The sequence below is a fragment of the Helianthus annuus genome, chromosome 3 (assembly GCF_002127325.2).
Source record: "Helianthus annuus cultivar XRQ/B chromosome 3, HanXRQr2.0-SUNRISE, whole genome shotgun sequence".
In the NCBI taxonomy this organism is placed as follows: domain Eukaryota; kingdom Viridiplantae; phylum Streptophyta; class Magnoliopsida; order Asterales; family Asteraceae; genus Helianthus; species Helianthus annuus.
Genome location: NC_035435.2, coordinates 162,706,612 through 162,723,971, shown reverse-complemented (window position 1 = coordinate 162,723,971; position 17,360 = coordinate 162,706,612). Strand labels below are relative to the sequence as shown.

At 36.3% G+C, this 17,360-nt stretch overlaps 2 long non-coding RNA genes across 2 annotated transcripts; both read right to left on the bottom strand.

Moving 5' to 3' along the window:
• Nucleotides 1–7,273: 7,273 nt before the first annotated feature.
• LOC110930414 lies at nucleotides 7,274–14,104 on the bottom strand. Its single transcript, XR_004888784.1, has 3 exons — nucleotides 10,208–14,104; nucleotides 9,344–9,457; nucleotides 7,274–7,465 (listed from the first exon to the last, which is right to left on the bottom strand). It is a non-coding gene; the product is annotated as an uncharacterized LOC110930414 (long non-coding RNA).
• A 331-nt stretch (nucleotides 14,105–14,435) lies between these two features.
• Nucleotides 14,436–16,343, bottom strand: LOC110930413. Its single transcript, XR_004888783.1, has 3 exons — nucleotides 16,208–16,343; nucleotides 14,520–15,456; nucleotides 14,436–14,475 (listed from the first exon to the last, which is right to left on the bottom strand). It is a non-coding gene; the product is annotated as an uncharacterized LOC110930413 (long non-coding RNA).
• Between the last annotated feature and the right edge of the window lie 1,017 nt (nucleotides 16,344–17,360).

Below are 17,360 nucleotides of genomic sequence, written 5' to 3'. Positions count from 1 at the left end.
GTCCACTTAAGCTCAACTTATCAGATGTAATCATGGCGAGGGGATACGTTAAGGTATGATTTATACTTACCGACCGGTGTTCATCCACATCACGACACATTCCCGTATCAAGGTATGCACGAGGGTTCATCTTACCGGTGAGTATACCGATTATCATCTGTTTGACCGTATAAAATTGTGAGATACTCACTTATTTTGATTTGAAAACAAGCCCTTTGTGATATAATCACTTATTGATGAGGAACTTGATTTTCGTATGCATGAGGGCACAGGTGCAAGTCCGTGAACAGGTCAGTACTTCCGTACAGCAGAGAGACGAACTTGACACCCGGATAAATGTGATATTTTATCACTTATTTGAGTTGGACATGTGATTGTTTATCACTTATTGAGGTCGAATGCAGTATGTAATATGTACACGTATGTATAGTATCATGGAAGATCTAGACTTGCGTCCCCGTTATTTTTCGGTAAAAGATACAACCATGATACCCAGATGATAAGCAGCATAAAGACCGAATATCTCAGAACCTCGGCAATCTATCAAACGAAATTTCGGTACTAAGACCATATGCCAATGAATGGTTCCCACCTGGTCTTCAGTCGATTAAGATTTATATCACCCTGCACACTTTAAAATGATTGTGAGCCTACCGATACATCTTATATAGAGCTGCTTATCGTTTTTCATTTAAGGTTTAAAGAGGTTTGGATAGACCACTGATGTACTATCATTTTCTCTTTTGCTCGCCAGGAAACTCATTTTTTTTTTCTATTGTTTTTGTGTTTTTGAAATTTTTCGATGTTTTTGGATTTTCAGATTTTTGGATTTACTCCCCCTAGAATTCAATAAACTAAGATAAATTTAAAAACACACAAAAGTATTTACAAAAATGATTTTCCGATGTTGGTTTACTCTTGCTTGACCTTAATGCCATTTACCAAAATTAATTTTAATCAGGAAAGATTTAATTGAATTTTGGAGAAATCAGTTGGCATGTCGGTAAGCGGTGCGGACCATGACAACATTGACGAGTTTCACAAAGAAACAATCACGTGTGAGGTGATATTTGAGATCAACGTGTCAGGCCAAAGAGTGCTGTATGAGATGATAATAATTCATAAGCAGCTTAAAAATCGACAAGTATAGGAGAGATTAAGAATTTAAAGGCGTATCCTGCAACTGTTCCGTGCATTGCAAGGAATCTAAGCACTCTCCCAACTGGATATCCACCCGGTGTGGACTTCAAAGTCGAATTTGCAACTACTGAAAAGTCTCTTGACAGCAATAAAATCATAAACCTCCGGGTCCGGCTGGTCTTCCACATTGTACCAGCGAAGGTCTTTGACTTTCTCTTTCAGAAATGGTGTGCGGATGTTTAATCCATGCAAAGGCATCGGCACACATTTCACTTCATTCGTTCCTGAGGACCCGATCAAAAACCAGAATGACCAAATTTTCGGCACGTTGGTCATTTGGTCGAATTTTGCACCATCATTCAACCACATTTTCTTCTTCTTTTCTTTCTCTCCATCAAAGGCAACAATTTCTTCTGTCGCCTATCTTGTGCAAGGACATTCCACTATCAACAATCCTATGACTATCGATAGTTCCTCCTGGAACTTCCTGCACACTCACTCAGAGATTAGTTGGAGAGGGGGACCCAAGCCTTCATAGACTTGGGTTGCCCCAGAGAATCAAGAAATGTAATTTCAATTTCCTGATAATTTTCAAGCACAACACTTCCCCCTGAACTTTCACCTGATTTAGGTTTCCAAGTTTGTTTTTGTTTACCAGATTTTTGTTTTTGTTTACCAGATTGTGTATTATGTACAATTTCTGGTTTTAATGGTTGTGACAAACTCGGTTTCCTTTTAACCGTCGTTTCCGGTTTTAAAGCCTTTTCGATCACCTTTACATTTTTACGTCGTTGTTTTGTTTCTTGTTCTTTAATAGTGCGTTTATCATGTTTTGGAGAAACATGACGACGTTGTGAGTGATCTCGTTCAGTGGGGGTTCTTTCAACAAAATTTGGTTTGGGCGAGTTTGTGCAGTCTTTAATGAGGTGCCCAAACTTCCCACATTTGAAACAAGTTCTCCTTTCAACAAACTTAGGAGAATTTGTTCGACTGGCAGATGTTGAACCTGTAGAACCTGAGGTACTTGCTCGTTCATCACACCCGTTTGTGTGTTGGGTGTAATTGTTATCGCTGTTACGCTTCAAAATCTTGACTTTTTGTACAAAATCGGTGTTTGATTTGTTTTCAAAAGTCTCAATTTTATCGGTACCCTTTGATGCTACAAATTTAACATCTTTGCTCTTCTTTTGATAACGAGCTCCTTTTGTTTCAACCTTATCCTTTGGCTTTGGAGCTCGTTGTTGTTGTTTACCCTTAAAAGCAATTGGTTGTTGCTTTGTCGGTGATTTCTGATTTCCAAATTGTTTTCTGATTTCAGCTTTTGGAATTGGATCACATTGAGTTACAGTAACTCCAGGGATCGTCTTTCCTAAAAACTTGCTCGTGTTCTCTTCAAAAACTTTATCAATCAAGGATGGATCGACATTTTTAATTGGAAAATCATTGTTTGAATAAATCTTAACATCTCCGACCAAAGTGTACAACAAATTATTGCTTTTAGCAGCAAACACACTTTCTTTGTCATTCTTGACATCTTTGACAGGATTTATCACTTTCTTGGCAACAGGTTGCACGACGGGAGTAGGAGGATCACAAAGAATATGATTCTCAATTGGAATTTCTACTCCTTTCCCTCATTAAGTGATTCATCCTAGTCATTCACATCTGATTCATCATCTGAAGAATCACATTCCTCAATAGTTGGAGGACTTTGATTTGAAGCACATGATGACTTTTCTTTGTTATCAGATGAGCCCTCCGATGAATTGTCCGGTTTGAACCCTAGCCCAGTAGCAAATTCCTCAACGTTAAGAGGCACACTGGGTTCATACCGGGGCATTTCCTCTTCATCGGGCATCTTGGTATAGTTGTTCATCAAGGGGGGTGGACACGCCTTATACCCTACACCTTTCACATTACCTTTCAGTTTTTGAACGTCTATGATGTGATCGAGCACAAATCGGGAGTTAGAATAACTCTCCAACTTTTGCTTGATAGCATCATGCTCGCATTTGGCAATGGCTAACTCCTTTTTGGTTTCCTCAACAAGATTAATATAATCGTTAATACTAACTTGTTTATGATAAACAACTTTGTTCAATTCGGAAACACTTTTCTTTAGGGTTTCAATTACAGATTTAAAATCTTTTTCGTTTTGAGTTAACACCATGTTTGCCTCTCTGCACTTGGACAGTTCAATAACCAAACTTTGATTGTGACTATGAACCGTTTCAGATTCACGTTTCAATTCATCACATTTAAGTTTCATATCGGCACAATCACTACATATGCTAGGAGTTTTAGCTTGAACCTGACTTGTAGAATTTGTGACATTATCCACAAAGGCAGTCTGAGAAGAGAAAGATCCATCTTCAGTGAGAATCTTCTCCATCTCGCTCGATGTAGCATCAGCTTTCTTGATCAAGTCAGATTTTTGACCTTTTGTCTCCTTGGCATCATCCGACAAATTATCAGCTTCAGAATCAGTTCTTTCGTTTAAATCTGATTTTTCATTTAAACCTGATTCTTCATCCGAGCTGCCACTATATCCTGAACTGTCATCATCTTCCGAAGATTGACCATCATTGACATTCTTGACAATCTCAACGTAAAATGCAGTTCTTGTTTGGTCACCGTTTCCCAACTGTATATCCGTACCACAATCGACGCTTTGGTCAAATTGAGGTTTTGTTGTGGAAACTTGAGGTTGTGGTTGTGGCTGTGTTGGGACAGGAATGCACGACCTCGGATCGAATTGAGGTTGTGAAACAGCTGTTGACTGAGGAAATGGAAAGGAACTCGTATTGGACACAAAAGCAGTTTGAAGCTTCGGTTGCTGAACAGAACTAGAACTAGCTGAAGGACCAAAACCAGGCAAATACATTTCTGTGTTTTGAGGAACAAGAGCTCGCTGAGCTTTCCGGATTTCTTGGTCATTCTTGTGTTCCAGCTTCTCAATGAATTCATAGATGTTGACTGTATTCAGAGTACCCGTATGCTTCAGCTGCTCAATGAATGAACCCCACTTTGGTGGTAGAGCATCAGCAAAACGTGCTACCATTTCCTGTTGAGAGACACGAACACCACCAGAATACACCTCACACATCAAACGGTAATACCGAGTAATTATTTCATTTAGGGTTTCATTCTCTAAAAATTGAAATGATTCAAACTTCTTCTTCAACAGATCATGACGTGTCTTTCTGATAGCTTCATATCCTTCTCCTCTCGCTACTACAGGATTCTGTATGTTTTGATATTGATTCAACAGCAATCCCCATTGACTTGCACTTATTGATGGCTGTGGAATCATACTCTTTGCCCAATCTGCAATAGAGGTTAGTTCTTGAGTATGTTGTGAGTTCAAACTCCAATCCCAAGGACTTGTACAACTCATTTTTGTAAAATGCCACTTGAAAATCTACACAAACACAACTGTTAAGTGCAAAACAGACAAGAACCGAAAGATACAATCTGTTCGAAAGATCACGACCTGTTCGAAGGATCAACAATGTTCGTAAGATCACTGTTGAGTTTCGAACAATCACTTCGAAAGATTGTATGAAGGATCCTTATCTTTCGAAAGAAGATTTCGAAAGATTCTCCTTATCTTTCGAAGATTGAAAGATCCTTATCTTTCGAACAAAGATCTCGAAAGATTCACAACGAAGGATCCTGATCTTTCGTACAAAGATCTCGACAGATTCACACTTGAAAGATACTGATCTTTCGAACACTAAATACGAAAGATTCTCCTACACGAAGGATCCTTATCTTTCGTAATGAACAGTAACTCGAAGGATGATCTTTCGAAAAGATTCCTTGACTCGAAGGATAACACACTGACTTCGAAGGATGTTCGAAGGATGGCTATCTTTCGAATCTCCTTAATCGAAGGATGATCTTTCGAGCTCGAAGGGTATCTTTCGAGGTCTGACACACTGACAAAAAGTACGACAGGTTGGTGAAAAGTTGATGTGGTTGGTGAAGTACTTTCGGCAGAAAGGATATGGTCTGCCAACAACTTTTCCACCAACTATTTGACTTTCAAAAACAATACCAAAAATGGCAACCTTATCAACAAGATCTGGTCACCGGAAACACACCGGAGATATGGCCGGAATTTTCAAAGTTACTTAAAAACAAGTTTTCAAGTTACCCAACCCAACCTTGAACACTCCCGAAGGTTTAGAAGCCGTTTTTCAGTTTAGAAAAGCAAGAAAAACCACCAAAACGGTTGCTAAACCTAGTGTCCAAACACACCAAGAACTTGAACAAAACCCGGTTTTAAACAAGGTAAAGAGCCAAGCTCTGATACCACTTGTAGGTCCCTTTTCTCGGAGGATCGAGAATAAACCTAAACCTTGTTATACAAACTCACTAGCGAGTGCGGAATCCAAGCTAGCGAGCAAACCGGGATGATGCAAGAACAAACACAAGAACACACAAGACTCAACGATTAACACCACTTGTATTAATGCGTAGAAAGTTTCCGGTTACAAGCACAATGTTTACAATCAGTTTGCAAACTCTCAAAGTGTGTGTGTGTGTGTGTTTCGGACAGAATGCTCTCAACTCTCTTTCTGTCTATCTGTGTGCATCTCTGCTTCACACTACACTGCATGGGTGTATATATACCCAGCCTATGATGTCTGGTCGAAGGATCCGATAGATGGTCCGAAGGATCATCTATCGAAGACAAGTCACTCGAAAGATCAGCAGGGACCTCGAAAGATCACCTTTCGAGGTCTAAGCATTCGAAGCATATCTTTCGTGGGGATCGAAGGATCCACATCATCCTTCGATCCCTTATCCTTCGACTCAGACACTTTACATTACAACATATTGGCCAAGTCAAACTAGGAGGATAGTTGACTTGGTCAACTTACAGACTAACTTAGGACATCGTTTATACACAGACCGAATACAGACAAAGTACAGACACAAGTGCACCAACACTTTTTATTGTAATAAATGATAGTTATAAAGTAACTGTCTTTTCAGTTACTGTTTTTGTATTAACTGTGTTGATCAGCTTTTGTCAGTTTTATAGGTTATGGACGTCCCATCTTCTAATTTTGGCGTTCTTTTTAAATGGCGTTATTGTCACACCCCGATATTTCCACATATTACCGGTGGGCCCGGCGGGGAGTATCGTGACGTAGTTGATATCACCATTGTCAATACACACAATAATATAGCATAGCGGAAGGCTGGGTAAATAAACTATTACAAACCATACTGTCTGAGTGTTCGAGTACATGAATAATACAGACTAAAATGTAATAAGATCCACAGACGGATCATAATGTACAAAGAAACAAAAACTACAAACTTCAGGTATCTTATGGATTTGCAAGATCCTCTATGACACCCTATAGCTCCAGCCTATTTCGAGAAGTACCTGTCAATCAACCTTTAGGAAAATACGTCAGTTTACACTGGTAAATACAATTTAACTGACTCATTTTGAAAACATCTATGAAAAATTGATTTGAATGCACGTGGCACAATTCATTTATAACTTGGGACAAATTTTAATAAAATCTTGTATACAGTTTTACATGTTTGTCATACATGTGGGGCCGGTTTGGAAGCCGGACATGATTAACTGACTCACCACTTATAAAACCCACAAAGGAGTTATCCCCAACTTGTGGGTAATTTAATATTTAGCATTTGCATCTGTCAGGTGCATGCCTGCACCCCGTGCATAGGTCGTGGTCATTAATAATTTAAATGAGCCGAGGATATCCAGGACACGGTCGTTAACCCCCAAATGTTTATGTTATCAAACAATACGGATTAAAACGGGTTATGCGGATTTATTGAATCACAACCCGACTAAATAATCCCATACCCGACCAAGCGGTATTTTTATAATACCGTATCCCAAGCCCGTATGGGGAAAATAAGTTAACAGTATTTATCTGGTGCTAGCAGTAAAATTCCTAAGGCTTTTGAAGGCACCTTTTACCGGAAGCTATTTAATCTGTATAAGAAGTTTATTAACCTATTAGGATGCTAACGGGTCTTTAATTAAGTCAAGGAGTTAGACCGGCTAGCTAGAAGGAAACCTTGCGGTTCTAAACGCTAGATTAATGTAAGACCCTAAATCACATTTGACCATAAGTCGCAGCGGAAATACGTACCCTAAAATTTCATTCATTATAAACGTTTTGTCTTACTTGAAAGTCCACTTTAAAATATAAAAACATAACTTATCATCACTAAATTACATATGTAAACATTCCCGTACAATCCATCTTGTGACACGGTCTTCGAATCGCTACTCCTTGTGAGGTTAATCCGTGATTCGTACAACCTGCACTCACCACATTCATTCATACATTAGCACACATTATATAAACAAGATTCATTCACGTACACTTCACTATTCGTCATTTTTCAAACTTTAAGCATTTCATCTGCGTATCCATTTCCTGGTGAGGCTTCAGTAATGTACCTGCATTACTTTTCATTCTCAAGGTACACCATTAAAAACGTTAACACTCAACGTGTCTAAATCATGCTTACATACGTACTTACATACAAACATACATTCACATCTACATACATACAAATTTAACAAGATAATAATGTTAGAATCCTTCAATTTTCACATAATTAAGTATACGCTTAAAACGGATTCGAAATGTGAAATTATACATAACTTGACAATTTTGGCTGGGCTCCACCGTATATTACGGTGGTCACCGTAATTTACGGTGGGCGCTGGACGTTTATGGTTCTACCGTAAATCAGTAAAGAACCACCGTAAAGATTTACCCTCCACCGTAAATTACGGTGGTACCGTAATTTACGGTAGCTTCTGCATATCTTTCCTACTTTGCTGTTTTGACCCGTTTATACCAATTTCTGCACTTTTAAGTCATCAAAGCGCAGTACGGGGCATTTACACAATTACATACATACATACATACATACATACATACATACATACATACATACATACATACATACATACATACATACCTTTCCTATATCTTTACATACATGCATACACTCATACATATCTTTATACATACATACATACACATCTACATACGTACATACCTTTCCTACATCTTTACATACATGCATACACTCGTACATACCTTTATACATACATACATACATACATACATACATACATACATACATACATACATACATACATACATACATACATACATACATACATACATACATACATACATACATACATACATACATACATACATACATACATACATACATACATACATACATACATACATACATACATACATACATACATACATACATACATACATACATACATACATACATACATACATACATACATACATACATACATACACATCTACATACGTATATACCTTAACGAACACGTACTAGATCACGCGTACCTCTTACATAATCATACATTTTTTACATGGGTCTTAGACTCAGCTTTATAGTGATCTAGGCTTATTTGGAACACCCCGACGTTCACTTTAACATGGAACCAGCGTTTGACAGTGAAGTATGGGCGTTTAGGTTTCTGCCCGGCGTTCCATACTCCCAAACCCGGCGTTCCATACTCCGGGTGCAGATACAACACGCCCACTAAAACTCGCATAACTTTTAACCCAATTGTCCGTTTAACCTCACGTTTCTTCCTACATGCTTGTAAATTCACATTCTATCATATGAACTTAAAATCCTACATATGGATTAAGGAAATTCTTAACTTACCTGCATTCGGCTTATTATTATCTTCTAATTATTTGACCCGTTCGTGCATTAATCAACATAATCTGTTTGTTTTACCATAACCCCTTATAAACATAATAATATCAATGACGTCTCTCATAAATTACCAAATTCTTGGATGTCTTACATCCTCTTAACACATTATCGTTCATATACTTATTTTGACCCGTTAAGGGTATTCGCGTATTAATTGGTCTATGACTAACCAAACCATCATCCCCACATCCATACTTGTCCAAAACATTACACTAATCGAATAACTTGTTTCTAAACTATTTTTAAGATCGTTTACCCCAAAATACCCATCGAGGGCATTTTGGTCAACTTTAATCCATCGTTTACGATGAAAGACTTTAACACATATTTGACCTCAAACATCATGATTAATTAATCACAACACTTAATTACTTACTTGAATTAAGAAGTGATTACGGAAATCACTTACCGTATGCGTCCGTGCTCGTATCCGATTCCTCGCCTTTTCTTGACCCGTTATCCTTTTATGCTTGAGTCCGTTTTGACATGATTCCTATACCATCTTTTCATCAAGATCACGCTCCTATTAGCATATGCATTCGTACATGATAACAATCATATCAATCACATATTTCACACTCAACTTTCATTAATCATTTCTAACAAACATAACTCATATAATCATATCCGTATACGTTTAAACTCATGTAACTCATCATGTCATTACATTTAACACGGATTGCTATAACATGTACCATACGACTTCCCATCAATTTACATTTACGACAACGAGTCAAATCATGTTTCTTATACTTAGTTGACTTTCGAAAGTCAACTATTAACCATACTTAACTATCGACTTATCATCATATACCCGTAACATCATAATCGACTATACGGACGACACTATATACATCTTATCATACGCTTGGTGTGTGTACCACCTTTTAAGCATAACGTTCAACTAATTCATACATAAATCTTCTAAACTCATACATAACCCATCAAATCCTACTACTAATCATCATATATCATTCCAAATGAACATTAAACATAGCATCATCATATTCCTCCTAATTCATCTAACAATAATTCATCATACCCACTTAATACATCAATCATTCAACAAAACTTGAACATAGGAGGTGATTCTAGTCATCATCTTCACCCTAACTAACGGGTTTCACCCCAAATCATCAAATTAACGAAAACCATTCTTAACCCATGTTCCAAAGATGATTCAAACACATATTCATGCTAAATCTCATACAAATTCGTGGGTTTGATCATAACCCACTCATTAATTCTCATAAAAACTCATAATTTGACTTACCTTATGTTCAATGTACATGGATTAAAGAGGAACTAAGTTCATGCATTCGATTCTTGCTCCATAGCACCTTCAATTTCTGGATTTTCTTGTGGTTAGGGTTTACCCCTTCTTCCCCCTTTCTCTTGTGCGACCGTACGCACACACACACCTTGTGTGTGTGTGATTTTTTTTGTTTTAATATATTAAGTTTCCTTTTTGGCCATCTTAGCCCCTCAAGTTTGCCATACTATCATAGTTGCCACAAATTTCATTCCCTAACTTATTATTAGGCATTTAACTAGGTTTATTTACTTGGTTGTTGTATGTCATTTTATTACATATGGTAACCTACTAACGAATTTAATTATTCAACTTTTGGGGTGTTACAAATCTACCCCCCTTAAAGAAGGTTTCGTCCCCGAAACCTTTCTCACTTCCATCTAACATAACTATCTTTTCTTTCTCGGCCCATCAACAAGACCATGACCCCATTTAATGACAACCTTCTATCTTCAAGAACCCGCCTCAAGGTCCTTATTAGTGTCACTCTCACTGATTATTTCTAGTTTCTACCGCGCTTCATAACCAGTGGTTTATTTATCATTCCAATACTCATATATCATGTGCATTATATATCCTTTTTGTTCATCTCAACATTCATATTATTTTCATCGACTATACGATCTAAATCCGTAATTTATACATACACATCTATGTTTAATTTCGATAGGTACGTCATAATGCTAAGTAACTATCTATTCTCGTCTCATAACCCTTCATATAATTGACTTCTTTCTAACAAGTCCACACTTTTCATACTTCATCTTTACACATATTCTCATTTCCTTAGCCTGTTAATAACGGGTCAATATTCATACTACTTCCACCTGTAGTCATACATACATTCATATGATCCGTGCATAACGGATCTAATACCTTCATCTTATTTCTTAAAATTACATTCTCTACATGCACTGTATAATATTTATTATTGTTTTGTTACCACAACAAAACTACTATTTCATAGTCACAACTACTTGCCTAGCTCTCATGTTAACATCATTCTACGTTTTCCACAGTTACTTGTACTTTGCATACCTTTATGTTGCCTTCAATCGCTTCATACGTTTTATATTACCATAACTTTCACTTCCTGCATTACTTGATCTATCTAAGTAAACATGTCGTGCAAATTCATCATACGAAAGTGTGATAAATATTCAAAATTTCCCACTCAAACTTTTGAAATTTACTTTTTATTGACATTCTTTCTTCTTATGTCAATTGTTAAAAATTAAACTTCCCATACCATACCATACATACCCTATTCAGTCATTTCGTAGGTCTTTCTCAACCTACCAATTCATACCTATCCAACATGAAATACACATTTTACTAACCTCGATTTCGTTGCATAATTCAATGATCCGCAACCGGATCTATCCGCTTCTTCACGAGTACTAGCCATACCAGGCCAGATTTCCTTCATCCGCGTAATGCGCCGTGCATATCCTTCCACCAATTCAATTGGTTTTATCACACTAGGAATTCTAACATCACCACCTACAAAATTGGCGGTTAGCATATCTCATTCAAATACTGAGTCTACTAGGTGATTAGTCACCTATAATTCTTTTACATATTTCCTGCGTACATGCTATAACATATCTTACATTCCATTTCTTACACGCAATTCTTTCATTTTAGTTACTTATTTCGTCAACCTTTGCAGTTTGACCTTTTAAGGTTAAACCAAATTTTCTTACTTATCATAGATGCATTGAAGTACACATTCGTGCTTCCTTCCATTCATGCTTACTTACAAAGACATTCATTACATCATTTTGGTATTCTTAACAAACTTACCCTTCTTGTTCATACTTAAACCGTTCTCTGGGTCATAGCCCGTCATTCATTCCGACTCCTAAGAGTCGATTTCTAACACATTTAACACATAACTTGTTCAAAAACTTCCTTCTTTCGTTTTATAACTTAGGTCTACATGCTCATTACGATCATTCTTTTGTTTATTTAATTCACATTTACCCATATGACTCATTTGACACGACCACGATCAGACTATCGACACTTCCTATGTAGACTAGTTTCATCTTTTATACCTTAATTCTGTTTCACGGATTCGAATGCATTATTCATCATTTGAACCCGTCTCACGGATTCAAATATTTCATTCATGCCTTTCATTCCTTCAATCCGTCTCGCGGATTCAAGCAGTGCATTCACATCTTTCATTCTTTGAATCCGTCTTAAGGATTCAATCATTGCATCCATACCATTCATCCTTGAATCCGTCTCACAGATTCAAACATATTATTCATATCTTGTTGATCCGTACTTAATTACGGATTCAACATTCTTCATTCTTGTCAGGCATGTTTTTCATTCTTTCATAGTACTCTCGATTTCCCGAGAGTCTTACTTCCCGTTTCAACCACACGCCCGCCTGCTACCCAACTCTGCCGGACATACCTGTAACAATTATCATGATCTCACGAACGTCGTACGTTTCTTGTGTACTGGCCAGGTACACAATCCACATAGTAGTTTCGTGCCTTCATGTAATTGTCACCTTATGTCCGTAGGCTTAGGTTTCGGCTCGTGTATCATTTCCAGTACTTCATTACTATACAATCATTGTCTTTCATTTAAAAAAAAATTTCCTTCCCTAAATGAATTTTACCATTTCTTACACCCACATATTGAATTTACATACCTGGGCTCATATGCCTATTTGTCTTATTACCTCTTTGCCTGCCTTGGTATTCATCCTAGACTGCATTCACAGATCATCCTCTACCAACACTTATGCTTACCTTGTACATACAAAACCGTCAGTTCTTTATACGTATATATAGGTACATACTTACATTAGCCTTTACCTTTGGATCTTGATCGAGTCTTAGATTGTACGGGTTTCTTATCTCAAGAGCACACAAGTTTGAGTTCAAGTACTTACCTTCTCGTACCTGATTCCCTCAAACCAGGGCTCTGATACCAACTTGTAAGACCCTAAATCACATTTGACCATAAGTCGCAGCGGAAATACGTACCCTAAAATTTCATTCATTATAAACGTTTTGTCTTACTTGAAAGTCCACTTTAAAATATAAAAACATAACTTATCATCACTAAATTACATATGTAAACATTCCCGTACAATCCATCTTGTGACACGGTCTTCGAATCGCTACTCCTTGTGAGGTTAATCCGTGATTCGTACAACCTGCACTCACCACATTCATTCATACATTAGCACACATTATATAAACAAGATTCATTCACGTACACTTCACTATTCGTCATTTTTCAAACTTTAAGCATTTCATCTGCGTATCCATTTCCTGGTGAGGCTTCAGTAATGTACCTGCATTACTTTTCATTCTCAAGGTACACCATTAAAAACGTTAACACTCAACGTGTCTAAATCATGCTTACATACGTACTTACATACAAACATACATTCACATCTACATACATACAAATTTAACAAGATAATAATGTTAGAATCCTTCAATTTTCACATAATTAAGTATACGCTTAAAACGGATTCGAAATGTGAAATTATACATAACTTGACAATTTTGGCTGGGCTCCACCGTAAATTACGGTGGTCACCGTAATTTACGGTGGGCGCTGGACGTTTATGGTTCTACCGTAAATCAGTAAAGAACCACCGTAAAGATTTACCCTCCACCGTAAATTACGGTGGTACCGTAATTTACGGTAGCTTCTGCATATCTTTCCTACTTTGCTGTTTTGACCCGTTTATACCAATTTCTGCACTTTTAAGTCATCAAAGCGCAGTACGGGGCATTTACACAATTACATACATACATACATACATACATACATACATACATACATACATACATACATACATACATACATACATACATACATACATACATACATACATACATACATGCATACATACATACATACATACATACATACATACATACATACATACATACATACATACATACATACATACATACATACATACATACATACATACATACATACATACATACATACATACATACATACATACATACATACATACATACATACATACATACATACATACATACATACATACATACATACATACATACATACATACATACATACATACATACATACATACATACATACATACATACATACATACCTTTCTTATATCTTTACATACATGCATACATACACATCTACATACGTACATACATTTCCTACATCTTTACATACATGCATACACTCGTACATACCTTTATACATACATACATACATACACATCTATATACGTATATACCTTAACGAACACGTACTAGATCACGCGTACCTCTTACATAATCATACATTTTTTACATGGGTCTTAGACTCAGCTTTATAGTGATCTAGGCTTATTTGGAACACCCCGACGTTCACTTTAACATGGAACCAGCGTTTGACAGTGAAGTATGGGCGTTTAGGTTTCTGCCCGGCGTTCCATACTCCCAAACCCGGCGTTCCATACTCCGGGTGCAGATACAACACGCCCACTAAAACTCGCATAACTTTTAACCCGATTGTCCGTTTAACCTCACGTTTCTTCCTACATGCTTGTAAATTCACATTCTATCATATGAACTTAAAATCCTACATATGGATTAAGGAAATTCTTAACTTACCTGCATTCGGCTTATTATTATCTTCTAATTATTTGACCCGTTCGTGCATTAATCAACATAATCTGTTTGTTTTACCATAACCCCTTATAAACATAATAATATCAATGACGTCTCTCATAAATTACCAAATTCTTGGATGTCTTACATCCTCTTAACACATTATCGTTCATATATACTTATTTTGACCCGTTAAGGGTATTCGCGTATTAATTGGTCTATGACTAACCAAACCATCATCCCCACATCCATACTTGTCCAAAACATTACACTAATCGAATAACTTGTTTCTAAACTATTTTTAAGATCGTTTACCCCAAAATACCCATCGAGGGCATTTTGGTCAACTTTAATCCATCGTTTACGACGAAAGACTTTAACACATATTTGACCTCAAACATCATGATTAATTAATCACAACACTTAATTACTTACTTGAATTAAGAAGTGATTACGGAAATCACTTACCTTATGCGTCCGTGCTCGTATCCGATTCCTCGCCTTTTCTTGACCCGTTATCCTTTTATGCTTGAGTCCGTTTTGACATGATTCCTATACCATCTTTTCATCAAGATCACGCTCCTATTAGCATATGCATTCGTACATGATAACAATCATGTCAATCACATATTTCACACTCAACTTTCATTAATCATTTCTAACAAACATAACTCATATAATCATATCCGTATACGTTTAAACTCATGTAACTCATCATGTCATTACATTTAACACGGATTGCTATAACATGTACCATACGACTTCCCATCAATTTACATTTACGACAACGAGTCAAATCATGTTTCTTATACTTAGTTGACTTTCGAAAGTCAACTATTAACCATACTTAACTATCGACTTATCATCATATACCCGTAACATCATAATCGACTATACGGACGACACTATATACATCTTATCATACGCTTGGTGTGTGTACCACCTTTTAAGCATAACGTACAACTAATTCATACATAAATCTTCTAAACTCATACATAACCCATCAAATCCTACTACTAATCATCATATATTATTCCAAATGAACATTAAACATAGCATCATCATATTCCTCCTAATTCATCTAACAATAATTCATCATACCCACTTAATACATCAATCATTCAACAAAACTTGAACATAGGAGGTGATTCTAGTCATCATCTTCACCCTAATTAACGGGTTTCACCCCAAATCATCAAATTAACGAAAACCATTCTTAACCCATGTTCCAAAGATGATTCTAACACATATTCATGCTAAATCTCATACAAATTCGTGGGTTTGATCATAACCCACTTCATTAATTCTCATAAAAACTCATAATTTGACTTACCTTATGTTCAATGTACATGGATTAAAGAGGAACTAAGTTCATGCATTCGATTCTTGCTCCATAGCACCTTCAATTTCTGGATTTTCTTGTGGTTAGGGTTTACCCCTTCTTCCCCCTTTCTCTTGTGCGACTGTACGCACACACACACCTTGTGTGTGTGTGATTTTTTTTTGTTTTAATATATTAAGTTTCCTTTTTGGCCATCTTAGCCCCTCAAGTTTGCCATACTATCATAGTTGCCACAAATTTCATTCCCTAACTTATTATTAGGCATTTAACTAGGTTTATTTACTTGGTTGTTGTATGTCATTTTATTACACATGGTAACCTACTAACGAATTTAATTATTCAACTATTGGGGTGTTACAATTAAGCGGAAACCGGAATCGAATGTGGTTTAGACCCGACAAGCTTGGATACTTGTATAATAGGGGTAAACTAAACACATTCTGGAAAATGAGAACTTAATGATAAGGTTAAGCCCGTTTCGGCTATTTTACGCAACTAGTAACGGTTAACCAAATAAATTATATATAGGTCTTAATCATTATTATGCTCAAATATGTTAATATATCAGTAATATATTAACATATATGCCCAAAAAGTAATTTAAACCAAAATAAGTCCCATAAGGGCATTTTGGTAATTTTAATGCTCATAAAAGGGTTTAATTATTAAACTGAGTTTTAGGTCTGATCTAATCAGTAAAAATATACATATTTATAAGTTATAACAGTAAAGTACTTTATATAAATGAAATTTATCTTATATAACCGAATTTATGCACCGTAGGGGCATTTTGGTAATTTTAGATAGGCTTTAAAGGTTAAAATACACTTCTGAGTTTAAAACTTTGGCTTACTGTAAAATTATATAATTTAGCTTAAAACATCAGTGGGTGATAAGTTTTGTATGCCAAAAATAGTTTTGACCCATACTAGGTGCTAAAATGTTTGAAAGTCGGTTTAAGAGGGATATTCGGGTTAAAATAGGAAATCTGAGTTTTTGATCAGTTTATAAGGTTCAAAATATCTATTTATCATATAGAATCAGTAGCAAAAGGTTTGCCATTAAAAAGTTATGTAAAACTCATTTTATGCATGAAAAGGTAAAACCGACAATTATCGAAATTAAGCTATAATCCTATGTTATG